An 11,660-nucleotide genomic window follows, 5' to 3' on the forward strand; every position below is an offset into this window, starting at 1 on the left:
ACCATAGTGATTTCCCTTGCATCCCACGGATCTTGAAAGAATGGTCTCCCCGATTGCACCATTCGGTGTCATCAACCCCTGATAGTCAGGTTGACAGCACATCATCAACTAGTGAAAACGAATTCAATCGATAGAACGGAAAAGTTAGAGTTCCATGTAGGTTATGTGAAGGTGATCACACTCTTTACCGTTGTCCTTTTTTGGATGAAGCCAAAAGCATTTTGTATAACCGTCCTGCTTCACCACAGCAGCTTCCACCTGGATACAAGAAACTCTTACCAAGTCCTTCGCTAGTTGAAAACCCGATTGACATAACTCAATTATCGATCGAACCACCTATCATTGAAATTGAACCTTCTGAGTCCATACTGGATCAAATTCAACTAGTCGAGATGGCAGTCGACCCAGTCTTGCTTTTAGAAAATCCACCTTCAAATGATATAGTTTCCAAAGAGGATGAGAACGACACCATTCAAATTCTTTTTGTCGATATAGAGTCTAATGAACTTGGGGGAAATCCACCCATTCCTTCACCATAGGAAGAGACCCCCCCCAGTTCATGAAACTTATCCAGACATTTATCCAGTACCTCCTCCGAGCAGTCTGGTTGTTTTATTTGACTAGAACCAAGTAGCGAAACATCACCTTCCATCTAATATACCCTTCTAAATCATAGTATAGGTGTAAAAAATGATCGTGTCCGGAAAAATCATAGATGAAGGGGCTTTGCTAAGTATCCTTTCCTCAACTGCTTGGAAAGCACTTGGTTCGCCATCGCTTTTGCCTGGAAAAAAAAAGTTATCAGGCTTCAACAAAGGAACTAGTCGACCACTAGGGATCCTTCCAAAGTTGCCTATAACTTTGAGAAAGAAAATTGTTCATTTGAACGTGATGGTAGTCCAAGGTCCACTAGATTACAATCTACTCCTTGGACGTGATTATATATATAGCATGGAAGCCATTGTCTCCACATTCTTTCGAGTGATGTGTTTTCCACATGAAGGCAGACTGGTACAGCTTGTTGACCAGCTTTCATTTCCTGGTTCAAACACAGCTATAAATCAACCATCATCCCTAAATGGCCTCTTCGCATCAACAATGTCTCTTCCATCTTCATCCCATCCACCAAATTACCATGAGTAGTTCGGCAAGTGTGATGAATATTAGGGGGCATGCACCCTAGTCTACTCAAGCAGGCGAACCCAGAGGAAAAGAGAAATTTCTTGAAAGGGCATAATACTTGGACCAAATAACATTCCTCTATAGGTTATGTAATCAGTCTGACGTGATTATTTCCTTTGTATGATTGTGAATGGAAGCTCACAACATTCACCTTCGTATGTTATGTGATTGGAAGCTCACAACAATCACCTTTGTCTATTTTGATGGACATCGCAAAGGAAGAGTTTTTGTCTCCCAACAGAAACGATCCTGCCTAACTGCAAGGACTTCCATTTGATAACCTAGAAACTCTCCTTTTACTGAAAGACCTGGAGATATGCAAACCTTTGTATGCAAGTGAAAAGAAACCCTTGATTTTTCTTAGTTTGTAGGTTCTTAACCCTTTAACCTCATAGCTCGGTCATTTCTAGCTTACATAAAAAGGTCATGAGCACATGTTATAGTAGTGATCAAGCTCATTAAAAAATAAATCTACCAAGAGACATTATCAAAAGACTAATAAGAGCAATGTTCCTGGAAGGTTCAAGCTCATTAAAAAATCAACCTGCACTGAGCACATGTTGGCAGAAGGTTCAAGCTCATTAAAAAATAAACCTTCCTCCAGTAAATAACATTTTGTGATCGCTTTACTATCTGCCCTTTTTGAACCTTGGTTGTCTTCCTTCCATCACCTCCATTTCATTCGGCCGACCATACACTTCCACTTGATTGTTTACCCTTTTGAGGAACATCTGCGACGAGTGATTCTCATTACCACCCTCTTCACATTGCCATGTTTTGAGAAGTACCAAACTTACCTGGAACTAGCTACTACCCAAAAATATCACTCGTTCCTAAAAAATGAGCCTCTTTTAAACTCTTTTTAGACTCATTAAATATAAAAAGATCGTCGAGCTATTATCCTTCCCAGCTCGTTAAAGTAAGGGGAACGTTATCCCTCTCATATATTTTAATCTTTTTGGACTTGAGGGATTATTAAACAAAAATATCGAGCACTTGTCTCTTTCAACTCCTTAAAACTATCAAAAAGTCATCCCTTTCATATTATTTTATACTTTTTTGGACTTAAGGGATTATGCCACGAAAAATGATTGTTGGAGTCTCCTTTTCATCCGTTTTCAAACTCTCTAAACAAGAAAAGTACTGAGTTATCTTTGTCATTAAACTCGTTAAAACAATAGTGATAAACTTGTCCATCCAGATAAGAACGAGTCTCACTGATGGTAGGCTCGCTAAACACAAAGTGACAGGTTTTCCCGAAGGGAAAATTATAGACCAAGCATATGTTATCCTCCTCAAGCTCGTCAAAAATAAAGAGGTACTAGCCAACAATGACTGGGGAAAAATGGGAAGAAAAATTGAAGAACTCTATTGGTAGCAAGTCGCTCTTGAACATGAAACTTTCACTCCATCACCATGATTGAGTTGGGTTGCTACCAGTCCATGTCAGTGTCGCCAATATGTTCAAGAGAATTCATTTAGGAAATTCACCACCCAACAAACGCCTCATCCACTACATTACATCCACGCTCATTTTTCATGACCGCCATTCCTGAAACTCATATCTTTAGGTCGTTTTCACCTCCAAAAAAATCATTTTCTCCGTTTTTCGTCGTAGATGTGGGATACATCAAGGCCCTCCTACGACATGTCACTTCTTGTCGACATCAACTCATTATCCAAGAATTTGACTTAGAAACAACCCTTTCAGTACTTTGAAGCGTGCATGCCTCAATGGCAAGTTTCTCACTTCCGGCGACAGGTTTACATCAATGACCTTTGATTGAAAGACTTTGCATGGTGTTCGGCATCAACTCATATATTCACACCATGCGAATTGTACTGTAGTACCTTGAGGGTCATCATCATTATCGTTGATTCCTCTCACGTCTGTTAATAACTTACATAATTGGCTCGTAATCAGGAAATGTATTTCCATGTTCGACTTCAGAGCATCTTTTCACATCGATTGGCTTGTACATCGGGTGAAGATTGTACGAGTTTTCAAGACTCTAGATCTAGTTTCATCCATCCAGGCTGCGATATATTCAGGAAAATAAAGACATAAATTGTACACAGAAGCTGCACAGATAGTCATCTAGCCAGGGAAGATGAATCTTCATATGAAGAATCACAAGTCTACAAGAGCAGACGATTGTCTGTCCTATGTACATGAAAATGAATTTAGGAAGCTGAGCATGGGAATGCTGGCCTCAGCTAGATCATGAAAATAATATGATGGTGATGTATTGTATTGTATCTTATACAGGTCACCTTTCACTTCGAATACCTTTGATCCTCATGAATAAAGCATTTCACTCGACAACAGAAGATTTATGACCTCATTCTTTAGGGGGCATCTGTTATAGACATATTTGGGCACTGCAGACCTAAACTCATATGTCCATAAACTAAGGACTCATTAAGTCCCTAAAAGTGTTGCTTCATACCCTAAAGGATCATGGTCAGCTAATTACATCATTTCTTAGAAGTTCCACCTGAAACACTACTCAGAACTGGCCAAAACTGGACCATACAGGCTGCTCCATAGACAAGGTGCGATGGATACTAACTGCCTAACTGGCCAAGTGCGATGCATACTAAAATGGCCTTCTGTGGGGTACGATGAATGAGAATAGGCAAATGGCAGAGAAATTTTGCAAGGTGGATGATCATGGAATCTTCGAGAAACTTCTCCTGTGACACTTGCTTCTCTCAATTCGCCCACGGATGAGTAAGAGATCATGAAATCTCCAAGTAGAACCAAGAACTATCAGTGGAATGACACTAATCAAAAACCTAGAGCTGAATCACACCCTTGCAAGACATCTATATATGGATCCCTCAGCTGAGAGATCTAGAGGCTGGAATTTTGTATTTTGTAAGGAAGTGTTGTTGGTTTGTAGAGAAGAGACATTGCATTGTTGGGTGATTTGTTTGTTCATGAGGTGAAGAGGGCTTCTACAACTGGGAGGATGATGTTGGATCAGACAGATGGGTTGTAATCCTCTCTTACATTACTATTAATAAAGTTCTTTGAGTTTTCCTCCATATGATCTTGTATTTGTGAATCTTATTGTTTATGAATGCAATTGTATGGTCAATGTGTTTCTGATTCCATATTGTTTATGATGTTTTAGATAGAGATGCTTTAATAGTTTTCTATTAATTTGACTCTACAGGTACTCTTTAAAGCAGGACAGTTAGGAGAAGAGTAGCAAATTTGATCAAGGAAAGGAGAAATCAAGCTAGGATCGAAGCAAAGGATCCTGTTTAGTCCTCTATTCTTCTCTTCCATCCATCACACTTAAAGGAAATCTTGAAAAGCTTTCATTTTTTGTTTCTAAGATAGCTACCCATCTTAGTGGGACTAGCAGTTCGAATCGACACTAGTTTTCCCTGAAACACCTGTCACCCGGAACATGATAACAATGCATCATTCTAGACTAGGAGGTTTTGGATTTGATGTCATCCCTTCATGGGTGAATTGTAGGAATAGGTACACTGATAGATCATGGCGAGACGATGAACCAAATGAAGAAGGAGCGCACATGCTAGAAGATTTCCTTGCAGTTGGACACATGTACCGAGCACATTAGGAAACAAGCAAAAGGAGCATATGCATTGAACCATCATGAAAGACCAGCAAAATTGAAGACCCCACAACACTATACCATGTGGAGGAGAAGACAAAGCACACCAAGAGTACATCCATCACTTAGTAGTGTAATAGCTTGATACAGACACCACAATCAACAAGTACATGCCAGCAATTTCATGTCGAGTTGTGTCATGAGCTGTCTTGGCCACATCACCACTATGGGCCATATCTATTGTAACTCAATATAATGTAAAGTGAAGTCTAATGGACGTACACAAGAAGTTGAATAGTCATGTCAATTGAAAATTCATTGAAATTTGAACAGTCATGGTGGTAGTCCAATAGTCACAAGGGTCAAGCATCACCTTTGGCTATATATACCCCTCAAATTGTATGAGCAATGAATTTTCACCTTGGCTCCTCCCACATAGCCTTGAGAGTCTATAGTCTATTCTTTGAGGAGCAAGGAGTGGCTCCAATGTCCCACTACTGGGACTAGTGATATATGGTGTACAGATGTGTCTTGGGACTTTTTCTTAATTCAGAAGCATGTTAAGGCCAACACATTTTCACGCATCTTTTGTAGATATTTGTAAGAATAATCTTTAAACATTTGTAATGCATGTCAGCTTAACCTTCACTAAGATAGTTAAACTATTTTTGTTGTTTTAGTACTTACATTGTTGAATGTTTGTTGTATTTCTTATCACTGCTATCTCATCCATGTGGACTACTCCACGAGATACTAGACACACAATCTTTGTGTATTTTCTATCACCGTTGTCACATCCTTATGGACTACTCTATGGGATACTCGATAGACCATCTTTCTTTTCTGGTTATAATGACCATCACATTCGTGTGGACTACTCTGTTGGGTGGTGTACGTGTTGTCCCCTTCACCTTGGTTTTAACGACTGCCGCATTCACTATGGCTATTCTGCTAGGTGTTGTAGTATACCTAGGGGGGATAGTATGGGGTACAAAGGGGGGTACCGAAGGGAATAATGTAATAATGGGATGGGCCATAGTTAATAAATAAATTGGTTAACCCGCATTATGTAAGTGACCAAAAGTAGTTAGAAATAATGTGATAAGCCCATGGTATTAGATATATGGTATTGAGAGACCCATGGTATTATATGTATGAAACATATATAGAGGCTAGAGACTCCCCATTAAGATATGTCAAGGATTATTGTATTCGCAAGCATATGGTTTGTAGAGTGTTTTTCTTCCTTAAGGAGTGATTGTATGGTGTTACCCTACCTCAAGGGTTTTCATATTAATAAAGATATGAAGTTCATCTCATTATCTCTTGTTATTTCTGGGTATATTTCTATTATCATATATTTCTGGGCTAGTTCTATTACAAGTGGTATCAGAGCACTTTCTTGGGCAAGCAGAGAGATATTTTTTTTATTTTTGCAAGAATGTTTTTGGGGCAGTGAGTTTGCAAATCAGATCTAAAACTTCTGGTGCAAAATTTGCAAAAAAAAATTGAATATCTAGATTATTTGCAAAAAAATACCCAAATTAATAAAACAAATCAGCTGAATCGGAGTCCGAATGAGGGACATATCGTTGATTTTAAAATTAGTTGTGTTGCAGAAATTTTGTGACGAAAATTCGTGGATGGAAGATCTCCAGTTAATTTTTGTCATTTTTGTGGGGAATTTTGAGAAACTAAATGCATATTCGATATCTTCTTGAAAAATACCCAATTTAAAAAAGAAATTGGTGTAATCGGAGTTCAGATGAGGGAGATATCGTTGATTTAAAATCATCTTTTTTTTTTCAGAATTTTTTGTGACAGTGGGACAATTGCAGCGCAAATTTGAAATACCAGAGTGCCTAGATCGGGCTTTCTATCACATGGGAAGATGAAGAATGGTAGTTCCATTTCCGAAAACATGTCATAATAAGGATTTTGAGCAATATTGACCAAATTATGGCCATTTTAAATTTTCGTCAGGTGATTTTTTCAAAACCCTCTTTGTGGCTTCTAGCAAGATGTTTTTTATAGGAAAATATGATAGTTGTTGGCTTGATGGGACCTAACCCAAGTTCAGCATTTAAGTAGCCAAGAAAATCCCTATGCTACTGGCCCTTTCGGCATCAATCCGTGGAGCAAGGACTGAAGTCTCACCTGAAGGAGTATGGGGGGATGCATGAACCAAGTTTTTGCACCCTAAGATGGTTGTGATGTCCGTTATTTTCCCTAACCTTCCTTCATGCAGATCGATAAGTCCTTTAGGGCTCATCAAAGTAATTCCATTATTTGTCCTCAAGCCCTCCGTGAAAGTCTCTGGTCGTCCTTCGCGGGACCTCAATAGATAGATGAGGCACTTATGCACCCCTGTAATTACTCTTACTTCTATATCTACCCAGATTCGCTTAAGTATTGGTTACTTTAACATGTATTACGGTTATCTTCGCATAAACATATATCTCTACTTGTGTTCATACAAAACAGAGAAACATATAGATTTTCTCATCAAAGTGGCATTAAAACATAAACCTAGTATATAACATAATCGCATGCAATGAACAGAAGTAAAATACACAGGTAATTTCAGAATACTCCTCTTTATTATTGGTTCAAATACCCAGTACAGACTCTAACTACCCTGCGCACACAACTGCAGGGGTCCGTGCACTCAACTATGAACTTCTACCCTAGGCCTTTCCGCACTTAGCTATAGAGCCTCCTCCTACGCTAATACTCTTCACTCTTAGCTCTCACAGACCCATACATAAAACATAATAAGACTCAACTATGAACTGAACCATCTTAGACACCTCTAAGACTCCCTTTTTATACATTCCCATGATCCGTGGACCATGGGTAAATCTCTAAAGCTGACATGCTTTTACACAAAATAAGGGCAGAAACCCTTTATTGACTCTTGAAATATTTGTGCTCCACAATGAAAAAATGTGGAGACTTTACACAAAACATGGGCTTTTAACCCCAAAATTGACCCCAGGGGACCCACTCCCAATAGACCCCCAACACAAATCTGGTGACTCGCCCTCAAGTCACTCTACTGGTGTGGAGATCTTGTCATGAAGACCTCCTAGCTCCACCTATACGACTGCAACTTCGGTGGTGAACTGTGTTGCTGCCTCCTTCATCTGTTAGACCAACTGCACTGTCGCTGACCCTGTGCCATCTACATGTACCTTCTGTTGCGTTCCCTGTAGACTATCGAGTTTTCTTTCGATGGTGGCTATGAACACATAGGATTCATGAAGCTAAGGCCCTATTCTAGCCTTGAGGACACTCTCTTTGCGTGGAGCTGCATCCACTTGCTCCTTTAGCACCTTTTCCTCCTCTAGTTTTACTAGCCTCTGCGTAAGGGTGATGGTGCGCGTCGTCGCTTTGACTTCATCATATCTCTAGTGCAGCTCGTGGGCCTCTATTTCCAACCTTTTCAAGGTGGGATCCTCCTACAAATTGGCAACCACTTCAAGCACCTACTCAAAGAGCGTTGTGCACTCCTTCACTGTGTTATCTACAATGGCTACTGCATCTCTGACATCGGCCTCGTGCTGCTCCTTTACCTCTAGCAGAGTCGAGGGTTGGTCCCTCAACACAAGTTCTATGATCTTAAGGTTCAATACCAACTGAACTTTTCCTAGCTCTAATCTTGCGTCATGCACTCCAGAATTGATCGTCCAAATTTGTTCATCCATTGGTGCATCTTTAGAAATATCCAACTCGGGGACAGAACTGCATGCCTCTACCACTACCTTGGTAGTGCACTCATCCTTCACAGTGATAGCCTTAAGATTTCAATGGCAGAAGTCTTATCAACAAAAATTTGGGCATCGTTCACCTTCTGCTCACTGATGACATTCAATGCTCGTTGTTCCTAAGCACGAAGTTCTGCGATCACACCATCATGCAGGGTGTGAAGGGATTCTCTTAGAAGTGTGGCCAAGTCTAGCCCAACCTTCTGGAGGGCACGAACAGTGGCCTGATCATTTTCTGCTTCCGTGATCAACGCTCCATCTAGCAGTGCGATAAATCGGGGGTCCAAGGGGCGGACCATTTTGGCTACTTCAACTGTCCCAGGCGCCAAGTTGGTTGACACTGTGCTAATTGGACCCACACTGGTCTGCACCTGTGACGCCTAGATTTGCAGCTCAAATAGAGTCCCTGTCTGAATAGCGCCCAAGGCCTGCTTTTGCTGCTGCTCGAACTGTTGTATCATTTCCGTGGTGGAATCCCTCACCATATCACCAATGTCATTCAAATCACCTTTTGTCAAGGTGATCGGGTCGAGGGAAGTCTTGCTACCCTTGGACTTCTTTCGTAGCCCTACTTTCTCTAATTCCCTGTTGTGCTTAATCTAGAATGGAGTAGTCTTTGGGTGTGCTCCTCCCTACCCTATCTGTTGTTCCTCCTCCTCTTTTGTTTCCGGGGAAGGCGACTTCTGACTCCTGTTAAAGTCGCACTCCTCTTCTTCCTCTATTTTTTTTTTGACAGTGCACTCTGCCCTAGCTTTATCCTCAACCTCCTTCTTCCTCTTTTCTACTAGTTGTTCCATCTTCCACTTGGCCTCTTCCTTCTTTCGCTACACTGCAGACTTGCTAGACCCAACTGTCAAGTCCGAAGCGGTGCGCCAATCTGTCGACCAATGGTCGAGGACCATTGTGATCGCATCGTCTGTGGCTAGGTATGGAAGGTCATACCACTTTTGTTCAGGATCCTTCCGTGCATGCATGGAGACCTGGTGGAAGTCCACCTTGAACTCCACATACTCTGCTAGCTGATCATAAACGGTCGGCAACAACCACAGTTTGTGGTTGATGGCCATGTGGATATTCATCTCCATCAAGATCCAAAATACCTTGTTGTCCTTGACCCTTTGGGGGTCCTTCGTAGCCTAGAGTGAAGCGAACTTCGCTGCTTTTAGTAGGTCCTACATGACTGGAGGAAACTAACTATCCTCTGGTAACTCCCACGCTACCAGCACTATGCATGATAGCAACCATGCATAGTGAAACATCTTGCTTTAATATTGCACCTCTCTGCAGCTAGCAAGAAACTCGCTGCAGAGATAGCACGCCTAGTTGAAATATACACCCTCTATGCATTAGGCTGCTAAAGACACTAGTAGTGCTGACACTTCATCTGCGCGACACTTCCGCACAATCTTGCCTCCCAGGATCTGAGAAGCTACCTTGACTGTAGGGTTGGTTATGCTAGTGATGGAGTAGCCACGCGAATTATTTTCAAGCTTAAATTTATCCTTCATTGCTTCGGTGAGGTCGAGCTCACCTGCATTTCCTCCAAACACCATGGCCAGATTTTCTTCTGCGTGCAGCAACTACGTGATCCTATGGATCAGCATGTCAGTGATCGATATCGGCTCCTCTAACCACAAGCAACCATCATGCACCAAGAACAACAGCTGCTTGATCACTATCATGGTTATGGGTGTGTAGTTGTAATGCGGTACCCACAACATGTTTAACAGAATAGCCTTATCCACCCATTTTACCCACTTTCTTGGCTCTAGCATGGTCACACTAAAGTCTTTATAGAAGACACTGTGCATGAGTTAATCTGTGTCTAAGTGGGGAAAGTGCTCTGTATCAGCCAAATACCAATGTTCCAATTTTAACAAGGGGACACGCCTCAGGCACGGTCCTTCAAAGGCAATTTTGTCTAGCACCAAGGATGTATGTAGCATGACCTTGTTTTCATCAATGTCCTTTGGAACCTTTGTCTTTCCTATGTGCGGAGGAATGTACTCGGGAAGCTTAGAGATAGGGTCGTACCCATCAAAGTCAACATCCTCTGCCCCCCTGTTAATATCTTCCTCATCCATAGGGATCTCCTCAAGATCCTCTTCAGGTTTAAGGTTGATTAGTTTTCCTGTCTCCTACACAGTGGACTTTTCCTTCTGTGGGTGCCTTTTAGGTGGTGTGCGCACTGGTTGTGGTGCTTTCTGCTTATATTTCTCTGATTTTGAACCTTCTTGGGTCAACATAGGCCTCGCCCTGGGCATCCTTGGTGATTTAGGCACCTCTTCTGGTACTTCGACACTCTCAACCTTCGGGGCAGCTCCCTCAGCTACCATTGCTTCTCCTGCACACACAGTTTCTATGGGCACCGACATAATACTAGACAAAAACTCTTGCGTCTCTTTTGGCAACATCTCAAACAGTGAACTTTTTATCAAAGCTTCAAGTTATCACGGTTCATGAGTTCCTAAGAGCTTAACACCTCAATTCTCAAAATGCCAAGTGTTTTTCGCTGGGCAACCACCTGTAATTTATAGGAATTTTCGAATTCAAATCCAACCTTCCCCCCAAAATTCATTCATTAATGCTAGATTGGTGGCAGATTTTCATAGATCTTGCCCTTAACTTCTAACTTGAATGCCACCCCCCGCTCCATTTAGCTATTTTCCCACTGTCAAGTTATGAATAGTGACCATAACAATCACTTTCTAGCTTCCATGCGCGGTCCCTTCTTGGATAGAGCAGCTTTCCACACATTTCTACTAACACGATGACATTCCTCCATTCCGCGCAGTTCCCCAATTGCACAACTCCCAAACCTGGGTAGTGTAGTTTATAGTCCCACGCCTCCTTTCAGCTTCCTAGAGCGCTAAGAATGTGCTTCCACCATGTATTCATCTAGCCGCATCACCGGTGTATGGCTTCAATCAGCTACCATTCACTCGCCCTGGGAATGGTTCTCGATTCAACTTTACCAACTGAACTGCTCCACCATCGTTAATATCCTTGATGACATAGGGCCCCAGCCAATGCATCCAAAATTTTCCTAGAAATTTATCAAACTTGCTGTCATATAGTAGAACTAAATCATTTACCTTGATGGTGTGCATTTCGATCT

The 11,660-nt window shown here is 41.5% G+C and overlaps 1 pseudogene; it reads right to left on the reverse strand.

Annotated features, from left to right (window-relative positions):
• The window catches only part of LOC149158556 (uncharacterized), a 146,738-nt pseudogene extending 137,897 nt beyond the window's left edge, over positions 1–8,841 (reverse strand).
• Positions 8,842–11,660: the final 2,819 nt, after the last annotated feature.

This window comes from Pinus tabuliformis, chromosome 5_2 (genome assembly GCF_031772625.1).
Source record: "Pinus tabuliformis cultivar Carrire ecotype Pingquan chromosome 5_2, CPIR1, whole genome shotgun sequence".
NCBI classification, from domain to species: domain Eukaryota; kingdom Viridiplantae; phylum Streptophyta; class Pinopsida; order Pinales; family Pinaceae; genus Pinus; species Pinus tabuliformis.